Source organism: Anolis carolinensis, chromosome 2 (assembly GCF_035594765.1).
Source record: "Anolis carolinensis isolate JA03-04 chromosome 2, rAnoCar3.1.pri, whole genome shotgun sequence".
NCBI lineage: Eukaryota > Metazoa > Chordata > Lepidosauria > Squamata > Dactyloidae > Anolis > Anolis carolinensis.
Window position 1 is genome coordinate 278874309 of NC_085842.1, and position 13823 is coordinate 278888131.

The following is a 13823-nucleotide window of genomic DNA, read 5'->3' on the forward strand; positions in this document are numbered from 1 at the left end:
AGCAACACTTAGTCGGCTGCTCCATTTGCCAGGCGCTGAACAGGAAATGGTGAGAGCCCTGAATGAGCTACAAAACATTCTTGCATTCATCTTATAGGAAGGGATGGCTGTTTTCACTCTAGTGTTCACATAATATTGCTTCTTTCCCTTTTAGAGAAATAATACCTGCCCTTTATTTTGGTTTATGGTCAGGCATTCATATCCTAAGCACTCAAGTACTCCAGGGCAGTGGGAAAGCAGATGAGATTAAAACGACAGTATGCTCACAAAGTAGGACTGAACCTGAAGAAAAACTGTTGAGTTAATGCTGCTTTATTTCTCCATATCTGACTCCTTACACTTCCAGAGGCCCTATTTATTGAACTGCTTTTTCTGTGGATTTGTTATAAAACATGATGTTTTGGTGCTAAATTAATAAATACAGTAATTACTACATAACATTACCATGTATTGAACTGCTTTTTCTGAGGATTTGTTGTCTAACATGATGTTTTGGTGCTTAATTTGTAAAATCATAATGTAATTTGATGTTTAATAGGCTTTTATTTAACCCCTCCTTATTATCCAACATATTCGCTTATCCAACGTTCTGCCGGCCCGTTTACGTTGGATAAGTGAGACTCTACTGTAATTAATGTTTTAATTTTAAAATATATTGTTTAATTGTAATCCATATGGAAAATATGTATATAGAAGCCTATATATATATATATATACACACACACACACACACACACACACACACACATGCATACATATATATCAATAAAACATGTGTGCCTAAGTACATTAAGCAGCACAACTGTTGGGTCAGAACAGTTTATGAAGTTCACCTAGAGGATCATTTTGATAGGTTACCAATATTTGAGCTTTCTGTACATCTAGAGCAGGGGTCCTCAAACTAAGGCCCAGGAGCCACATGCGGCCCATCAAAGTCATTAATCTGGCCCCTGTAGGAGCAGCTCCCTCCTCCACCGCCAAGGAAGGTGGGTGTGGAACGGGGTAGGTGGGAAAGGTGCGCACCTTTCCCATCTCCTCCCTCGCCTGGTGCATGCCTTCCAAAGTTTGCTTGTTTATAATGGTATTTTAATTATTATTTAATTAATAATTAATTATTAAGGGGTGCTTTGCTAGTGCTTTTGATGCATAAAGGCAGAAGGAGGTTGGTCTAAATGGCCCAAGGGGTCTCTTCCAACCCTCTTTATTATTTTTATTATGATTATGATTAACATTGAGGCTGTATTTATTCCTGTTTTGTTTGTTTTTTTACTTTAAAATAAGATATGTGCAGTATGCACTGCAAAGGAATTTGTTCATAGTTTTTTTTAAAACTATAGTCCGGCCCTCCAATGGTCTGAGGGACCATGAACTGGTCCCCTGTTTAAAAAGTTTGGGGACCCCTGATCTAGAGAGTGTTGTTTGTGCATTTTAAAAAGATAATTGGATTCCTCTGGCTTCTAGTATCAGAGGATTCCATACTATTATTTGAAATACCTTACTCTGCAGACAAGTGATGCATTACCCCACATCTTATACATACAACCTGAAACATTGCAGGGGTAGTAAATATGTATGTTTTAGAACAGGAAGAAACAGAAAATCATTGCCAGCCAGAATATTTACAGTATGCAGTTTAAAGAAAAAATGTGTTTGATCTTTGGCAAGTTCCCTGACTTTGAACTGACACTAGATAAATGATTATGGAGATAAGATTTGTGAAGAGCTTTACTCCCCCCCCCCCCACCCCGCACTTGTGAGTTCTTGCATTTGGTTGTACCTCCAACATTCCTGACCATGTATGACTTTGCCCCCTCACTAACGAAGGTAAATTATTTTGTTATATTAAGACAAGTAGGAAAAAGGTCTTTCAACCATGTAGCCTCAAATTAATTTAACACACATCGTAATGGGCTCTAAAATATCAGCATTTTAACTGAGGAGTTCATTAAACATTTTCACAAATGCATAACCATTATTTTGCTTAGTCAGATGTTTCCTCAGAGGTGATTTTATTCACTTTAAGTACAGAACGTACATGGTAAATAAAGCCATTTATGGATTTTTATTAATATTTTGCCACTCATTATACTCTCCAGAAAAAGTCACTAAAAACAATGTCATTGTTAGTCAGAACATCTCAGAAAGTTGTTTATTTATTGGTCAAGGGTTAAAAATGCATCTGGATAGCTGGAAAATTGTGCAAACTTTCCAAATTATCAGAGCAATAAGGGATCTGCAATCTGAGCAATGTCCTTAAATTTCAGCAAATTTTGTTTCTGCTTGTTTCATATGTTTATTTTTAAACAAACCATCACTGCTAGAATAGCTGTCTACATTATTTTTATTTGGTTTTATGCCTAGTTTGGGGAAGGAAACACCCTTGGTAAGTGTACAACTTAGGTTATGAAACTTTATCAGTTATTTGGCCTTCTGAGACGTTTCATTGTCAGTGACCATGGTATTCTTCTGAACCAGTTGTCAACGTTGAGCTAAGAATTATAAACTGGTGTTATAATTATGCCCACTAATGGTCAGGTGAAATCAATTCCACAGTTGGTTAATGGGGTGCCTCAAGGTCCCATCCTCTTCGTATGTCTTTCAGCATCTGCATGAAAACACAGGTGAAACTCTCTTAGAGTTTTAGGGCAAAGTGTCATAAAATCAGTTCAGAAAGCACTATCTGTCATTTCTACTTACTTCTCCCTGACAGCCCTTCAACTGATGCCTCTGTGTGGTTTCTGGTATATGGGGTGAGAAGGAGCAAATGAGGCTAACTGGAGAAGATGGATCTTGTTTCACTTAATGGACATCCAGGTTTGGCTATAATGGCACACTCTAAATGGGATTTCTTTAAAAGATAGTTTGAAACTTAATTTCTACCAAAAAAAAAAAAAAACTGCATCAGTATGGATGAGTGGGGATTCAACCCTGGTCTTCAGAATCATAGTCCAATACTTAAACCACTACACTAGATGGGAATTAGAGTTAGCTAATTCTGTGGAGCTTTGTTCCAATTGAATTGTATAAGAGTTAGCTAAGAAGGCTCCAAAGCAGGCCTGCACAACCTATGGCCCTCCAGGTGCTTGGGACTCCAACTCCCAGAAACCCTAGCCAACTTTTCCAATAGGAAGTCTGGGAGTTGAAGTCCAAAACACATGGAGGGCCACAGGTTGTGCAGGCCTGCTCTAAAGATGTAGTGGTTTAAAACTACCCCACCCCCAAATTTGGTGTCATCTACAAATCCGATAAGCATGCATTCTATACCATCATCTCAGTGATTTATAGTGATCTTAAACAACACCAAGCACAGGACAGAAGGCAGAGATAGTCACTTTTTTCTAGGATGAAGAGCAACCATTGGTGAGCAATCTCTGTTCATGAACCAGCAGATCCACCTAACCTTAACACTGTTAAGCTTGCAGTTCAGCAGCTTGGAAGCAAAAATGTCACGAGACCATTAAATAGCCTGAGGGACTTTGTGAAAAGATTCCACATTTGTAATCCTGTGGATGTTTGTATGGAACCTAAACAAGCAATGACTATGTTTTTAAAGGCAAGACAACTCCTGAACAAAAGTATTTCAGAAAGTTAGGAAATGTTATACAGCAATGAAGGATGATATATCCCAGAAATCTCACATATGATGTCTCTAAACTATGATCAGTCAGTACATACTGCTTTCATTACTAGTACATCTATCTATCTATCTGCACACACATATACATTTATGTAAGCACACATGTAAGTACAGATTGAAAATTCCATTCTGACAGCTTCTCTGGTGCTGAATCTGCCTGCTCAGATATGATGAATACATAATGAAAAGTGAATAAACAAATAAATCACAGCAATATTAACCAAAGCCATCTTTTCCTATTCCTATCTTCAAAAGAACACTGTGCTATATAGACAGAATAATCTCATCATTAAAAAGAAATGGTTTTGAAGATGAAATTTGCTCAATTCAATAATTATATAGGTTCCAGTAGAATTTTCATGGAAATAAATATGGGGAAAAGTTGCTAATCCTTTGTTCCATATATTCAAGTTGTTAAAATAGGTGCAGCAATGAATAACACTATTGGGGCTTTTAAACTCTGCAAAATCACAGTTTTTAAATTTTAATTGGGGTTTTACCCCATGGCACTTTCTCTTGTTTCTGGCCTTAGATCCTTCTTACTTCATTCATAGGTACACGCTACATAGGTACAGCTACACTGTAGCATCAACCAATCAAAATTGTTATTTTAGTTTGTTTTGTTTGTTTATTTCTTGGATGGTAACTGGTTTTTTAAATCTGATTACAAAATTGAGGATGTATTCAAAGCAAACCTTCTCTCTTCCCTAAAACCGCCATAATCTTTTGCATCAGAAGCTTTAGCTGGGGTTGATTGAGACATGATTTAAAGTGATTGCTCTAAGATGCTTATGTCTGGCACCACAGAAAAAGGAAAATAAAACTTAGCATATGCACTCAGTGTCACTTCATCTGGCGCTAGTGTCCGTGGGTGAAGTGAGGAGGTGGAGAAATCACCAAGGAAGCTGAGATGGTGCTTAGAATCCCAAATGGAAGAAGCTTGCAATTTAGCAGATTTTGGATATGATTATTGGGGTTAGGCTTACCCATTGCTGTGTAAATTCTGGTTGTTAGGATCAGTCAGACCAACATTTTCCTGTAAAAAGCTATAGAGGAATATATATATATATATATATATATATATATATATATATATATATATATATATATATATAGTTTCCTATTCAAAAGACAAAGGTCAACGAATTCTGTTACCTTTAAAAATGCCTCTGTTTTAAAATTATAGCAACTGCATTTGTTATGTCACTACGAATGAGCAGTAAACTCTTCATTCCTCGCCTTTGTTCACAGCACCAGAGCCACCCACTTGTGCCTGAAGGATAAAGCAATGTTAAGTGTCAGTAAGAATTGCCCTTTTTCAAATTAGCATAAGAATTCGCCCATAGATATAGAATCTTCTTGGCTTTATTTCCTCTATTTTAAAGATCTTGAAAAGTTCATTTGTAAAATTCGGGAACTGTAGTCCAAGAGGTAACTTTCCCTAGCTTTGATAATGAATTAGACATAGATCACAACTGTGCCTTTGTCTAACAATACTGTAATTCTGTAGGGGGGTGCAGGCAGTTGTCCTCTCATTTGGCTCCTGTCCCAACCCTTTCACACATCCTCCCTCTCTATCTGCTTCTGGGCAAACAGCTCTTTGAGAGCAATGTGACGGAAGGTGTAGTGACTGCTGCCCTATTCTCAGCTGTTATGCTGTTAAAGATTTCTGTGTAACCTTCAGCTTATGTGCCCTGGCAATTACAAACCTGAAATATGCTTTCTAATCTTTATTTAATGTATAAGGGTGGGCAACTGCATATGAACCCAGGGACAATTTCCCCCCACTTCCCCATGAAACACATTTACATATATACACATAACCAAATTACCTCGGTTTTTTTCTCTGCAGTCTCTCTCAAAATGGCAATAAGAAGTGGCATTGTGTCATTTCCTGTTGCCATTTTGAGAGGGAGTACAGAGACAAATTGGGGGTAGTATGGGATATTGAAGTGCCTATGCAGGGAGGATGGTGTATTTTACATATTTAACAATTAGGTGAACTGTTTATATATTTGGGGGGTAAGAAATGCCCCCAAATTATGCTTTTTCAAAACATAGAGATATGGGAAGTTGAGCAGTAATTTACCCACCTCTGCTATATATCCTCGCAACAAATAGAAATCATTCACAATGTATAGGGAGTTAAATGAAGGATGGGCCTGGATGGCACCACAAGATTTAAAAAACAACAACTTTGGTCCTCTTCACACTTGAGCATTTTCCCATTTTAATCCACTCTAAATGCCGTGACTACATCCTGTAAAATTCTGGAGTTTATGCTTTAGGGAGGGGCCTTTAAACTGCTCATCGAGAGAAGCCCTAGCCTCCCTAAACTACAAGCTCCAATATGCAGCAGGAGATAGTCACAACATTTAAAGTGGATTAGAGTGGAGACATGCTCAACTGTAAGGAGGCCCTAATGAAAATGTTTCATAAAATCAGTATCTTTAAACATCTTTTCAGTTATTGTAACTCCTAACCCTAAAGGCTATTCCAATTTTTTTCCTCTTTCTTGCAGGGAACCTTTCTCTGACATATGTCATTGTAACAGAAAATATTCCTCCCCCAAACAAAGACAAAAAATCAGATAACTATCCTTCCTTCTAAATATCAATTTCCTTCCACATACCTATTATATTGCATGCTGTAAGTTTTTCTCTGTGATCAATAATGATTCATAATGTAGCTAGATACTAGAGGTGTGCGAAGCGGCTGAAATCTGGTTAGTAATTCATTTTGGAGATTCAGATGTCTGCCGCTTCATTTCGTAAAGATTCGGAAGGGGTCCCATTTTGTTTCGTAATTAAACTTGCCACCCTTGTAGGCAACATTTACAACTTTAAGCCTGCCAAGTTTCAGAAATTTTTGGTCATCCACTGATTTTTAGGAATTTTTAAAAGGGGTTTCATTTCAAAAATTATTTGAGCTGGAGCACAGAGACCAGCTGGGAGATACAGTCCCAGTTGTGTTTCAAGAGGATGTCTGTGCAGGGATGAGACCCTTCAATTCCAGGGCAAGGTCGTTGATCACCTTCTGCTGCACACAGCATGTGTGGGATTGTCTAGCAGTCTCTGGAAGTGATTCCAGATGGTAGACCTAAGGCTTTCAGGCACCAGAGGTCCAGGGGCAGCCTCATCATCTGCACATCCCTCATCCCACCCACTGCCATTTGTGGACACACGCCCACATGTAGGAGAGCTTTGGGAGGAGTCCTTCTGAAAATTCCCCTCAGACCCTTCTTCCAGCTCTTGCAAAAACTTCTCAATTCTCTCAAGGGGCAGATTCAGATCTGCCTCCTCCTTAGCCTCTAATTGTCAACAGGTACTAATGGGCACTTCCAGTCCAAATTGAGGCTGCAAGTTGTCCCTTTACCTCAACAGCAGGAGCAGGAACAGCAGCAGCACCAAGAGAGGTGCATTTTATTTTTGTTGGGGTGGCTAGAGCAGAAACAAAACCTCTCCCTCTCCCTCTGGAAGCCTGGCCACTGGAGCCAGACCCAGCAGTACCTATCCCACACTTCATTGTACAAATATAATATAATATAATATAATATAATATAATATAATATAATATAATATAATATAATATAATATAATATAATATAATATAATATAATATGTTGGTGTTTGCACTAGCTACCTGCTTATGTGGTGCAAGGAGTTTGCACACACACAGGCCAGAAAAACAGCAAGGAAAATCGTAACAGTTTAAACATATGGAACAGGACACCAAGCTACAAACATAAACAAAAGGCTTTTTTGTTACTTTTTAAAAAAAATTGGGGTGTGGGAGAGAGATAATAGGACAGCTGTACACAACTCACACACTAAGCTGATAAAAGAAGGATTTAAGAACTGAGGGGAACTGAGGGGAAGATAAGGGCTGTAAAGTTCAGGGAGAGAGTATAGCTATGGGAATTTGGAAAATGTAAGTTTGGGATTGGATAATTTCAACAGATGAAGGTTATAGACTGGATATGAAGGGACAGAAAGTAAGAGAATTATCAAAAAGCAACTATTATACTAAGTTTAAGTTTCAACAAATACACAGAGAGGATCTCTTAAGCACACGTCTTTCTCTCCTACTAACTCCACAAAGAATTATAGATGCTGAGGGGAGGAGACCAGCTTTGCAGAAAACCATGTGATTGGCTGACAAGGAAAAGAATTGCATGCAGCTGTTGTTGTCAGTCACATCAGCCACCTTGCCCTCTCCCACCTCAGACAATTATGGAATATGTTACACTGGAAAAACACAGCTTGAAATGCTCCAAAACAAGAAATTTTTACTAATACATTTTGGAGGCTTCTGTTTCATTTCATAATGCTTTGGAGGGTTCCTATTCCAATTAGTATTTTGGAGATTTGTATTAACGAATCATACACATTTCCAAATTATGAAGAGGACCTCATAAGCTTTGCGCAGCCATACTGCATACAGTTTTGGTCACCTTGGTAGATAACCTGCACAGGGAACTGGACGAGATTATATCCCACTGGGTTCTGCTGGACCTCTCAGTGGATTTTGATATCACCAATCATGGTATCTTTATGAATCACCTTGTTGGGTTAGGACTTGAAGACACTGTTCTACAATGGCTCTGCTTCTTCCTTGGGGGGTGGGGGCACACACAGAAAATGAACTTCTGTGTGTTTCCTATGACTATTAGCCTGTGGAGTACCTCAGGGCTTTGTTTCATTTATCATACTATTTAACATCTACATGAAATCATTGGGAGAGATTATACAGAGTTTTTGAGTGCAGAGCCATTAATATGTGGATGACATCCAACCCTATTATTCCTTTCCATCCCAAGCCAGGGAGGCTATCCTGGTCTAAAGGTGTCTGTATCAGTAATACTGGATGAGGGCAAACAAACTGAAACTTAATCCAAATAAGACACATGGTCCTTGCCAGCTGGAAAGGAGATCAGGGAATAGAGTTTCGGCCTGTGTTACATTGGGATTACACTTCCCCTGAAGGCACAGGTTTACAATTTGGGTGTACTTCTGGACCCAGCATTGAACATATTGGCCCAAGTTTCTGCAATGGTCAGGAGTGATGGAACAGAGGTCTTGAATATCTGTTTTTTGCCATGTGTTTATTAAAATATTTATGATCTCCCACATCATGAGATCTCAGGGCAAGATACAAATAAAATCAATATAAAAAATTAAAAAGATAAAACAATTCAAGGAAATTAAACTACTCTTAAACAGTTTAGTAAGTTAAAACTACTTGAAATAGTTTAAACTCATGTCCATAAATATTATAAGAATGTTTTAAGGCCTCAAAAGATTTAATAAACATGTTTTTATTTGAAGATTAAATTAACCCTAGAGCTTTCAAAATGCTAGCAGGACAGAGTTTGCTTGAGCTCATCAGATGACGTAGGGCTACTTTAGGTGGGGCTCCATGCATCCAGTGTTCTGCAAACATCATAGGATGCTCCTTTCATAGGGAAAAATTAGGCTAGCTGGGTGGCAATGCTTCCCCCTGTGGAATGTTTAAGGGGACGATGTGGGTGATGTGAGGTGCAGGGTGATGGGTCCCCATGCTGCCTGCTGCATTCAACATGCTGCCTGGTGAATCCCTCTGCTATTGACTGCAAATTGGACCTCAATGTGATGAGGTCCCAGATCACTGGCCCAAGAGTGACATTAGGCTTGGATATTCTGATACAGAGAGGAATGAAGCTGTTGAGTGAAAAGAAGGAAAATTGCCATATTCAAGACACTTTAATGGATCTAGAAGGAATTTCTGGATTGAAAACTGTGTCTTGTCAATCACATTTGCCATACAGTAGAGTCTCACTTATCCAACATAAACGGGCCGGCAGAATGTTGGATAAGCGAATATGTTGGATAATAAGGAAGCATTAAGGAAAAGCCTATTAAACATCAAATTAGGTTATGATTTTACAAATGAAGCACCAAAACATCATGTTAGACAACAAATTTGGCAGAAAAAGTAGTTCAATACTCAGTAATGCTATGTAGTAATTACTGTATTTACGAATTTAGCACCAAAATATCACAATATATTGAAAACATTGACTACAAAATTGCGTTGGATAATCCAGAACGTTGGATAAGCGAGTGTTGGATAAGTGAGACTCTACTGTAATTTCTCTTTGTATTTTCGTTTGTGAGTGAACCAATTCAAGGTGCAGAAAAATCATCTGATGCAAGCAGGAATGAAAACCCATCTTTAACTTTGTGGGACAAAAACAAATATGTTGAAAACCTGGGGAGGAAGGGATCTGGACAGCTAGGCTTTTGCAATATGGATAAACAAAGAAGGATTAATAAGATCCCACTGATATAAATCATACAGGAAGGAAGAAAAGCAAGTACTATGCTTAGCTGATGCAACAAAAAAGCCTGATTAACAAGATGAAGTGCTGCTGGATGATCAGAAACGAGGAGAAAATATATCCTGCATTTACTAGATATATGGAGGTCACCGCAGCCCAGCACAAACACTGTGGGCATCATCTCCAGTATAAGGCAAATGCCCTGTTTAATATATTTACATATGAACATGGCAGCAAGAAACAAAGATCACATAAGTAAAATTACATTGCAAATGTTGTACAAGAAATATCGCAGTCTGATTGATATGCAGAAAGCTTGCCAGAATGGGTTGACAGCCAAAGTAAGTTCAAAGTCACAGGAAATGTTGTCATCAGCTGCCTGTAAAAATGTACAATTGTGTGCTATTTTTCCTTTGCTCCAAGGTGACAATTATTACTTTTTTCCTGGAATTCCTTGTTCAATGCAGCATAAGTATTCTTACAAAATATTATAATAGATTATTACCTCCATATTGTGCTTGTACTAGAAAGAACAGGTTTTAGAAGTCACTGTGAGGATTTGAGAGACACTTATTTACCCCTAATAAAAATAATCAAGCCACTCGTTTGCGAAAATTAACATTCCTGCTCACTAATTTTGTCTCCTGGTTATTCATTTATAGAGAGAGAGAGAGAAAGGATCTGGAAAGAAGTGAGTAGTATCTAATTAATATCTCCAAATGCCCAACTAATGTCAAGCATGACTTCAATTTATAACCAAACTATATTTTTACATTTGAAAAATTCAATTACATTTACTGACACACTTTGAAATGCTACATTATTTATACTGGCAAACTTTGCAGCCTCTCTGTATATTTATTAGCCTTCTTTCCACAGTAGAGAAACACACATACAATGCAGATCACTGCATTCTTCATTTTTTAATTTTTCAAAGTGATATTTACATCTGTTCAGGGAGGAAGGAAGGGGCTGCATTTGTCACAGAGATCCAAAAGACCAAGTGCCAGCAGTTAATTCGCCCTCCCCTTTGAGTCTCCAGCCAAAACAAGGTAACCTTGACATTTCTCTTTTCATCCCCTCCTTCCCTCCTTATTTTTTCCTCTTTCATTCTCATTCTGCCTCTCCCTCCATCTCACCCACACACACACTTCACTCTCAGTGCACACATCAACAATTTTGAGCTGTGAAGAGGTTCAATTGCCACCTTGGTGACTCACTTATAATGCACAAATCATTTACCAGGATAGCTTGAGGACATGACAATGACAGAGAGACATCTGTTGGGTGGATGGGATAAGAAAAAAAAGAGGTTATTCACAGCTGGTACATTAGCCATGCTAGCCACTAGGCCACCACAGTGTCCTAGTCCTACCGCTTCTTTCCCCTCCTCTCTGCCTGCTCCCTGCTGTCAGCTGCCAAAAGATATCTGTTCTCACCCTTTGCTGAATGAAAAGGTGCTAATGCATGACTTCAGGATATGACAGAACATACAGTACTTACAAGTGTTTGGAGATGCAGCCAACCTGACCATGGGGGAAAGAAATAAGTAACTAAAGAGAGATATTGTGTGTGAGAAAGAGAAAGAGAGAAAGAAGGGGGGTGGGTGGGGTGGGAGGAGACAGACAAACAAGCAGACAGACAGACAAACTGACTCAGAAAGGAAGGGAGAGAAGGGGGTAGCCAAGACAATTTTTTTAATCCCCCCCCCTCTCTCTGGAAAGGAGGGAGGCAGTGTTTTCTTACTGGAATGTAGCTGTTTTTCTTATACAATCATAAAACTAGTAACAATGTTAAAATAGCATTCTAGGGATGGATTGTACCTATTCCAGTATTTGAGTCCAATAAATATAATTCAAAGACTATTGTCAGACTATTATTCAATTAATTCCAATAAGATTGTATTTCTTTTGGAAGATGGAATAGCTGATGATAGGAACAGAAGGTTAACCAGCTATGAACAAAGAAACACATTTTAAAAATTTAATGGTTTTTTTAATGCTGTTACTGTCTAATTGATTGCCTAAATACACATATTTTTGGTTATGCAAATTTAACATGTTATGGCTCACATAATTTTTTAACATATTTTACAAATACCCAAAATGCTTTACAATTGAGACCTTGGCTATAAATTGCAAATGGCATACACTTTGCTTACATTACAGGTTTTGGAATCTGAGGTTGAAAAGAAGGGACTTGCTTTAGACTATATGGCTCAACAAATGAGCCAAGACATTAACATCACATTTCTAGGTTTTGGGCCCATATCTTTCTACATTGTTTTCTCTCCTCTTCTCTATGTGTTTTGCATTTTTTTATCCAGCATTCTAGAACTTGGTCATATGAACAAAACAAAACAAATTGGATTCACCTCAAACCCAGGTTTGACTATACACATGGCACACAGTAAGTTTCAGTAATAATTCTGAGTTTTCTACCCTTAGGACAGCAATTGTCCAGAGTTTGCAAAAACCTCTGGAGCATCTTGGGGCACTGCAGCTGTCAGGACAACAAGATCGGGTATGTTTGGACCAGATCCACTATCTAAATGGACACTGCCACCATGACCCTTTTCCTGAGCTGATCAGCACAGCAGAAGGAGATGGCTTATCCCCGTTTGGCCCTAGTTACTCCTAGTTGGCCATAGAACTCCTCGCAAATGCCTGGCCAGTGGGGCCATGTCTGCTGATGACAAAATAGGGTGCCCAAATGACCAGTAACAAGGAGGTTGCTCTACTCCATCCTTGCTGATCATGTGGGCAACCCATTCAGACATTTTTCATAACAGGCAGTCATTGGGTGCTGGCAGGGTGCTCTGTTTCTGGCAAGGAGTGGTGATAGCGACATGAGGACAAGGGAACAAGCCAGCATAGGAATGGGCTGGACTACCAGGGTACTGCCCCTGCATTCAGGAGATATGCACTAGATCTGGGGCAACTCTGGGGATAGAAATGTCTCAGAATTATCGGTCCTGTGTAGACATGGCCATAGAGAAATATATTTTTTTAAAAATAAAGTAAGAAACAATTAACTTGGTGCAAACAGAGGCATGGAAATGGTGTGTATGTATCTAAATAAATACATACCCAAAGACTTAATAAGCAGGCAGTTAAGAAGCATTAAAAAGTTAAGCCTCTGAGGATGATCCACTGAATGACACATTCCTTGTCATACACTAGTAGAAAATACTGTAATAGAAAAGTAATAGAAAAATTGGAAAACATTTTAATTTGCAGGCAATTGTGGAAGAAAAGAATGTCAGCATGTTATTGGCTGTTGTCAATGAAAGATGAAAAAGAAATGATTTAATTATAATTCTGTAGTGACATTTGTACACAAGCATCTAGTAAAAAAGGTTCATGTGGAAACACTGGTAGATCAGTAAAATTATTTTCCCTGCCAGAAAGGCTATCCCATTTATTGTGACAAAAGGAAGATAACACTCATATTTTGTTAGGTATGGTCTGATGAAGAAAAAAGTCTTTGTAGATATATTTTCATATTGTTCAGAAGATTTTTTTTTCAATATGGGTACATGTTGCATAAATGAGTTAATGTATTTATTTATGTCTGCCTCTACATGACAACATGAGAAGAACCATGCTGAATCAGACTGAAAGTCTATAGATGTTCACATTCTCTTCAGAGTGGCTAATTTGCTTATGGGAACCCCGTGAGCAGGACGAGTATAACTGTATCCGCAGTAAACTAATACACTGCCTCTGGAGATGGCATACAGCATTTGATGGCCCTAACTACCAGGGATGTATATGCTGTATTTACTCATATATAAGTCTGGAAATTTTAGTCAAAAAATTGACCCACAAACCTGAGCTGATGGTACTCTACCTTAAGTAATATATA

The 13823-nt window shown here is 38.4% G+C and overlaps 1 long non-coding RNA gene across 2 annotated transcripts; it reads right to left on the reverse strand.

Moving 5' to 3' along the window:
* Positions 1-2043: 2043 nt before the first annotated feature.
* Positions 2044-11575, reverse strand: LOC103277623 (uncharacterized). Of its 2 annotated transcripts, none has more exons than XR_505554.3 (3): positions 11460-11575; positions 4793-4910; positions 2044-2605 (listed from the first exon to the last, which is right to left on the reverse strand). It is a non-coding gene; the product is annotated as an uncharacterized LOC103277623 (long non-coding RNA). The 2 variants fall into 2 exon arrangements; XR_010003532.1 differs by lacking the exon at positions 11460-11575 and adding an exon at positions 11199-11335.
* Positions 11576-13823: the final 2248 nt, after the last annotated feature.